This window comes from Orbicella faveolata, unplaced genomic scaffold, assembly GCF_042242905.1.
Source record: "Orbicella faveolata isolate gen_17 unplaced genomic scaffold, um_ofav_v1 contig_46, whole genome shotgun sequence".
Taxonomy (NCBI): domain Eukaryota; kingdom Metazoa; phylum Cnidaria; class Anthozoa; order Scleractinia; family Merulinidae; genus Orbicella; species Orbicella faveolata.
Window position 1 is genome coordinate 33,218,640 of NW_028301576.1, and position 7,898 is coordinate 33,226,537.

The 7,898-nt window shown below is 35.3% G+C and overlaps 1 long non-coding RNA gene across 1 annotated transcript; it reads left to right on the plus strand.

The window, feature by feature from the left end:
• The first annotated feature begins 91 nt into the window (after nucleotides 1-91).
• On the plus strand, nucleotides 92-7,868 carry LOC149099848 (uncharacterized). The gene is made up of 4 exons (XR_016203452.1): nucleotides 92-119; nucleotides 926-984; nucleotides 6,883-6,916; nucleotides 7,435-7,868. It is a non-coding gene; the product is annotated as an uncharacterized LOC149099848 (long non-coding RNA).
• The last annotated feature ends 30 nt before the right edge of the window (nucleotides 7,869-7,898 follow it).

Genomic DNA, 7,898 nt, shown 5'->3' on the forward strand with positions numbered 1-7,898 from the left:
ATGGTAGAGCTCAACATGTAAGACGCATGCGTTCTAGCATCGTTGGTGTTATACACTATCTTTCCATGCAGTATATTATATATCATGTCATATGACCAAGGACAGCAGTTATTTTTCAGGTAATGCCAATTGTCCCTTTTTATTGCAAAAGTGTAACATTACTGTGGCTGTGTAGCTTTTTGAATTACACACAGGTTGGTGCAACAAATATCATCTGCTGTTTTCAATCTACAATAGTGTGCTTGTCAGGGTTCAAATGAATTGCTTCTCCTTAGCGGCTTGTTTATTTCTTGCCTTAATTGTGTCTGTAAGAGAGACCAAAAAGTTCCCAAGTTAGTGGCTTTAATACTCCGCAAATTGTAAATTTGTAACAAAAGAAACCAGGAAAATGCTCAGATATTGCTGCAGATGCCGTGGCACCTAATGAAAGCACAAATTAATTTAATCAGTCTTTGAGGAGACTCATTCATATCTGCCAAGTAGCGCTGTTTATCTTCAATACTTTTCGTTGAAATGCTTCTCAGCCATCAATATCGTTGTGTTAATTTTGAATTGTTTTATTGTTAACAACAAAGGTGGCAACAGAAAAAAAAGTGGTATTTTAAGTAAAACAACATCGTTTCTGTTCCGTTTCTTCATCACTACATCAGATATTTAACATTCTTTCATTTATCTCCAAAAACAAGGATATCTTCTGTATGTTTTGGAGAAAACAAGGGTTTCATATTACATGGCTTTGCGAGGAAAACAAAAGTATCAAGTTACAAAGTTGGCGTGAAGAGCTAAATTGTCACGTTTGCTGCTTCAGCGTATTATTGAATTTAAAATGAATGAAAATCAACGTAAAAACCAGTAGTAATTAATTTGTGCATAATTTTTGGACCTTGAATGAAAATACAACTTTGAAACATACACACTGCAAAAGGGGGGAAAGCTGCAGCAGACTACCAAGATAGACACAAACCGGGAGTGAACCGAGCAGGGGTGAGTACTTATGGGACTACTGTACCAGAGCTATCAATTGTGCTCTGCACTATCTGAGATTGTCTTACTAGTTCGAATCAATTTTTGGAGATTTTGAGAAATCGGGGTTAAAATTACAGTGTTCGACTGAGGAGGGGAAACGAGTTTACATTCAAGTTATCGGGAGGTATGAGAAATGGGGATTTTACACAGTTCCATATATCAATCCTCTGTTCTGTGTCCAGTTTTGCCATTTACAGAAAGGAAGAATTCTATACAATTAGTTAAGTAGGCACACACATATATAATTTCAAGTTAAAAGTGAAGTTCTCAAACTTCGACATAAAACTTTAGTACATGACGAGTTAGTAGTAAGTTTATTAGCCTGTGTGTTGAGACACAGCATTCAGCATAGGCGTGCTGTCGCTGTGGAATACTCCTCTGAAAAACATTGCAGTGCTTTCATTACCGGTATTGTAAGCCTAATTGTCAATTTTTAGATAAGTATTTAGTATTTAAGCCAGGGTGGCTTTCACTAGTGACGGAGTCATAGTTGGAGTCGTAATCAGAAGCAGAGAGCGTCACAATCTAGTGAAAATCAAACCGACAGAGTACGAAGCAGAGCACCCATTCCGCTTATGACTGCGTGGCTTGCGACACAGTGAAAACTAGATCGTTGGAGTAGGAAGCAGAAGTGGAAGAATAAACCTATCACAATGTTCAGTTCTGGGCCTTGTGATTGGTTGGTTTTTCTGCTTCTGCTTCCAACTCTAACAATCTAGTTTTCACTGGATTATAAGCAATGCAGTCGTAAACAGATCAGAATAAACGGAAACATTCTGATTCTTCCCACTCTGATTCCATTGAGCTTGACTCCAATAATTTCTAATTTCACTTTTCACAAGATCGTAAGTTCTCTTACAACTCCAACCCTGACTCCATCACTAGTGAAACCAGCCTTTAGTAATAAGTATTCAGTGTAGGTGAATCAACTTCACTGTAGGCGAATTGACTCAGATCCTGTAGGTTAAATGAGCAGCTACCGTGAAAACTCTTGTTGTGCACACTTCTCGCTTCGCAAGTTGGTTATTGTGTGGTGATGAAAACAACAACCATCATTGTTATTGGTTAAAAAAATTTATTGTTCCTAGATGCTGAAAGTGAACAAATGTGGATTGTTTAAAGTGGTACTATGATCAAATTTTTCCCCTTGACCTTTTAGGTGTATCACATAGAATTCCATGAAAGAATAAAAATGCCGTTTACTGTTTGCAAATATCTGCATTAGTTGTGGAGATATTTAAGTTTGAAAATTGTGTAAAATATGCAAATGAGATGACTGATGATGTCATATACTCAACCCAATTTAGTATAAAAAGTATAAAAATAGAGCTATCTTGGTCAAATTGCAGCGCAGACCATTGAGACTTGGTAGGCTAATAGTTCTACAGGGAACACACCTATGGCTATAAAAATTCTGTTCCCATGGCAACTCACTCTTTTCCAGTCTCCACCCACCTGATTTCAATATGTTAGTGATTTTCAGCCTGTAAAACAATAAACGAGGCCACAAACTTGAGCAAACATATCTATATGCTTGCTGGATCAAGCATACGAGGCACCATTTGCAAATATCAAAATGGAACGTCAAAGGTGGCCAGAAATGCCTTTAATGTTGGGGAGGTCTGGAACCCAGTATGTTGCCATGGTAACCAAACTGTTAAGCTCATATTGTGGAGCACATTTAGTAGAATCGTACTGCAAAGAATCAAACATTTCTGATACAAATTGGCTGAGATATCTTTTTTCATCACATTTGATCAAAATTTGGTTGAGTATACGGCGTCATCACTGGGTAATTTGCATATTTTAAAAACTTGAATATCTCTGGAATGAAAAGAGATATTTGAATGTAGTAAACAGCATTTTTCTGCTGACACAGGCTACTTGTTTATGTCCTTAAATGGCTGTGATAGGAAAGATGCAATTTTCGACATAGTACCACTTTAAAGTGAAACTTTTAATTTAGGGGTAAAAATAGGCTTCTTATTGCTCTTGATTTGTTAAAAATAATTTTTTAGCTGGGCGTTGTGATGTGTCATGATGTCAGCAATGGTGGACAAATTCAAAATTGACCTGTGCTATAAAAGTTGAAGATTCCTTTCTTTGAAGAGTAATCTGTGATCTATGTCTTGGTGTTGTATTTTAAGGAAAGCTTTTTGCATGGTTTTGATGGAGGAAGAGTACAAAAAAGAGTTACAATACTGATAAATACTGTCAAAGGTGAAGGGAACATTGATAATACCTCACTGCACATTATGAAGTTGAGTCGGTTCTCCAGCTTTAGGATTTTTTTAAACAGAGCCTGATGCTCAGGTTGAAAACAAAATTTGTTAGGGGGAAAGTCTATTATTTAACATGCAACTTTGTGAAATTTCCCTTCAGTAGGGTAAATGAAAGACATTAAAATCTTAAGTTATTTATGCAGTGGTGTTAGTGTTCACTGTGGCAGCCATTTTCTCTGAAATTTCAGGGGGTGCTCTGAGCTCTAGGGTGTGGAGCTCAGTGGATTAAATAAGTTAAAATATATTTATCACATGCAATTGAAGGCAAAAATAAATGGAAGCAAAGAAATTTATTTGCCAGGTAAAAAGGGAAAAGTATCTAGTACAGCAATGTTGAATAATTTGCTCACTAATTCTGAAAATGCTTGAATGACAAATCAAAGACATTTTACCGAAACCAATAGTTGATTTCTCTCAAATAACCAAGCTGAATAGAGATTGAACAGCAATAGGAAAATACTGATTTGTTGTTATAACTGAGCTCTATTACTTACTTATAATAAGCAACTATTAACATTTAGAAGTTGGCACTAAGCAAACACTGGGGCTTCTGAACTCCCTTAATCATGCTAATAGTACAGGTATCAAATAGTATTTGCAAGCATACAAGTAGTGCATTTATCTTAGAAAGCACAAGCAGTGGTCAAATTTATCTTGCAAATGGTAAGCACTATGTAAACCTTTCACAAACCAGAATCTCTCTTTTATCAAGACAAAATGTTGTTTTGTGCCAAGTAATCTGGCTGACACCTTCAAATTAGAAAGGGTGCATTCCATTCTACAAGAAGTTCTGGAAATTTTGGTCAGAAGTCGAATGGAAATGTGTTTTGGTTTGGTCCAATCATAAGATTCAGGACCACCTCTGGAAGTGGTGCACTAATTGATTGGTTACATCAGTTGGACTGAAATTTACCACTCCATTTTGACAAACTAATTGATTTTCCTACTACTCTTCAATAGATTTCACTTTATGTTGGGGATTGGAGAAAGGGATAGAGAAGGATAAGAGTCAAGTGTCTTTCAGTTGGCCCACTTAGATTGGAAAATATCATTCTATTCTTTCTCAGCTTGTCCAACTGATCTGCGATTGGTCAGTCTGGAATAATAGAAAGCATCCAACATTAAGCACAAAGCTACTTTTATGTAACATGTTACAATCTTATTGCAGCTCAAACAGTCTCTGCAGAAACATTCATTACAAAGCATATGTTTCCCTGATGTTTGTCAGTAACATTTGTCAGTAATGGGATACGAGAAACATTGTTATCACCATCATTTTTTGTTTCCAAAAGGCAAATTACTCCACTCAGTTCAATTACTATAAGTTATCTTTCAAATACTTTTTGCAACACATGGGATCTTTTGAATATTGGAGAATATCAGTTGGATATGCTTCAGTTTTAACTGAGACACATTTAGTCATGTGACATGTTTACACCAACCATATGCAAGCAAAAATATTTGATGGATTACAAAATGTAATATCTTAGAAATATGCTGTTAATTATACTAATATATATTTCCTTTTTTAACTCCAAAATTCAAGATCCAAAATTTGTGAAAATTGAACAAGAGGTGAGTTTTGAATCATTTATACCATATTTCCTTGGACAAGTACAATAATTATGTAAGAAATGCAAATTATAGATCTAGATTTACTTGTAGACCTTTAAACTTTTATGTAAGTCCTGTTTATCTGAATAGTACTTTTGTTATTAATAACAATGTATTTCTCTTAATATCTTCAAGAAAAAAATGCAATTTAATCTTACAAAGATATCAAGGCCTATAACAATCAGAAAAAAGACTTTCAAGATGTTCAATGTCATTTTGAAAAAAGACGAGTATAATACTATGTTACATACCTTTATAAGAATATAATTAAGTTGTAAGTATTTGCATGACAAGTAAAATTGTCATGCTGCTTAATTTTTTTTATAACATCCTAAAAAGATAAAAAAGCTGTATTGAATTACTATCATAAATTATTTTCATGTCTTAAATGAATACAGAGATATGCAAATACATATTGCTACACTTATATCTTTATTCATATTCTGCAAAGGGAAAACCCCAAACTTATGGAGTTCTGTTAGTGCGATACATGCATGCATAGAGCATCATATTGGGGATATTTCCGGTGGAACTTTCATTAAAGAAGAGTCGTTGGAAAAGCTTGGCGTTAAGGGAACTGAGACTAAATTAACACTTTCTTACATATGGCACTACTTTTTTTCTCTGGTGTGACTTTCTTTCCTAGCGCAACTTTTTTTTGGCCACAACTTTTTTCTTTAGCGCTCATTTGTAGACTGCTGCTAGGTTTATTGCAGACTTAGAAAACGAACACGTGGTTGACCAAGATGGTTGACTCAGCTGCGTGGTGGGGTACTAAATAGGGATGTGCCGCTCCAAATGGTATGATTTTTCAGCCATTTTAGTCAAACAAAGCATATTGATTTTGGCCATCTTGTTCATAAATAGGGTATAGTTTTTGCACTCTAGTCTTAAATTAGGTATGTTTTTCTAGAAGCTACCCTTTCATCATTGTCAAGGAGACCATCAATCAAAGCTCTTCATAAACTGTGTTTAGGACAACTATGTATATACTGCAATGTTCATAAAATAATAGGGAATAAAATATTTGCTCAAGTCATATATAGGGTAGGAAAAATCACAGATCTTGGTCATACATAGGATAAGAGTTTTGGGTAGTGGGCCCCACACCCTCTCCCAATTTTTTTGGGAGTGTCCCCAGCTCAGCTGACAATGATCTAGAGAAGGTAAGTATGTTATCTTAAAAACGATTTTTTGTGGAATTTGACGATAATACAAGACTAGATATTTATAGAGTATTGCTATTCTTGAAATTTGTTTGTGTAAAATAGAGTAAGAATCAACCCTCTGCCTGTTGTGGTCTTTGATGGGTTGTGTTTCATTGCAAGGCTTTGTGTTTTCTAAGGATAATTTACACTGTCAATGCAGAAAAAAGGAAACAAATGGAACTAGCTACCTTCATTCTATTCATTCTCTCAATTCGCTTACGAATATGGCAGTATTCAGAACTAAATTAAATAGTAGTTACCTTGTCAGCTAAGTCAGTGACCTTGCTCAACCACATGAGTTTATACTACGAGCATGCAATAAATGTAACAGTGGTCTACAAATGAGTGCCAGAGAAAAAAGTCACACCAGCTAAAAAGTTGCAGCAGCAAAAAAAGTTGCACCAGAAAAAAAGTCGTGCCAGCAAGAAAGAGGTGTGCCAAAGGTAAAAAAGTGTTTGCAAATGGATACAACCCCAATGTGATGCTGTACGTGTGCGTCTATGGCACTAACAGGGCTCTGTACAAACTGACTATTAAGTCAATACAAACTGGTGGTAACCAGGAATGAAGACCTGTCTGACTGCAGGTAAAATACTTTGGACTCTATGTTACCTGAACATCAGGAAAATGTAATATTTAATGCAATCTTTTTACAGAAAGTTTTTTTAGCTATTTGAAACACAATTATAATTATCCCAGATACTATAAAATCCAACAACATTATTAATATCTGTTCTTCTTGCATTCAACAGAACAACTTCCACTCTGAAACAATCCCATGGCAAGGTAGATTTACTGAGAGTGATCCATTAGTCATCAATGTACACCACTTATGCCTATCTAGGAAACCTGCCAGGACTAATGAATAACTTTTGTCCTACTTTTGGTCAAGTTGTCTGATCAAATTTAAACAGTTCACTTAAATGATTGTTTCTTGCAAAATAAAAGCTCAGCAAGTTATATGTTGCGATTCTTGTAAATAACTTGGACGAAAAAATATCAATTTGTTTACTCTGAAAATCTTCTAGACTGCTTAGCACGCATTCCCATACAAAGAGCTCTTCCACATTGTGGCTACACGTAAATTGAGATGAGAACCAAAAATCAGCGAAGCAGGCAGTGATGCGATGAAGGAGGGAATGCTTGCCTAAGTGTCTCTAATCAGCAATTTATACAAGTCTACTGCATAGACCTATAAACTGTTGATTAAATATAGTTGCATACAAATCTTGTGTGGTATCCATGTCTAATCAAAAGCCAAATGGTGCTTACTGACAACGCCTTTCGTGTCATCTTTATTCCAGACAATTACTACCTCAATGAGAACAAAATGAACGTCCAAATTTGGCTCCATGGTGACCGCAGAAAAAGTATGTATTTTGACTTTTTAGTATCAGTATTTTGCTGTCATCTTGTTTCCATTTACTAGTTATTTCTACAACAGAGTGTCACCTAGATAAACTATTGATCAATGTTAAATGCCAATTAGATATCTACAAGGCTTTCTTGTATTTCCAAAACAACCATTTGCAAAACTACACTAGATTTGTACAGAAATAAATCAATGATAGAGTGTCAACATCCAGACACTATTTCCTTACACAACATTTTAAATCATTTTAACAGTTTTCATTTCAATTTAAATCTTATCTTGTCCCCACATGTAATGGGAATCACAGCCATCAACTGCAACTATAAGCATACACCTCAACTTATTGATGTATGGCAAATGATGCTTACTAAGAATATCTTTCATCTGATCATTATT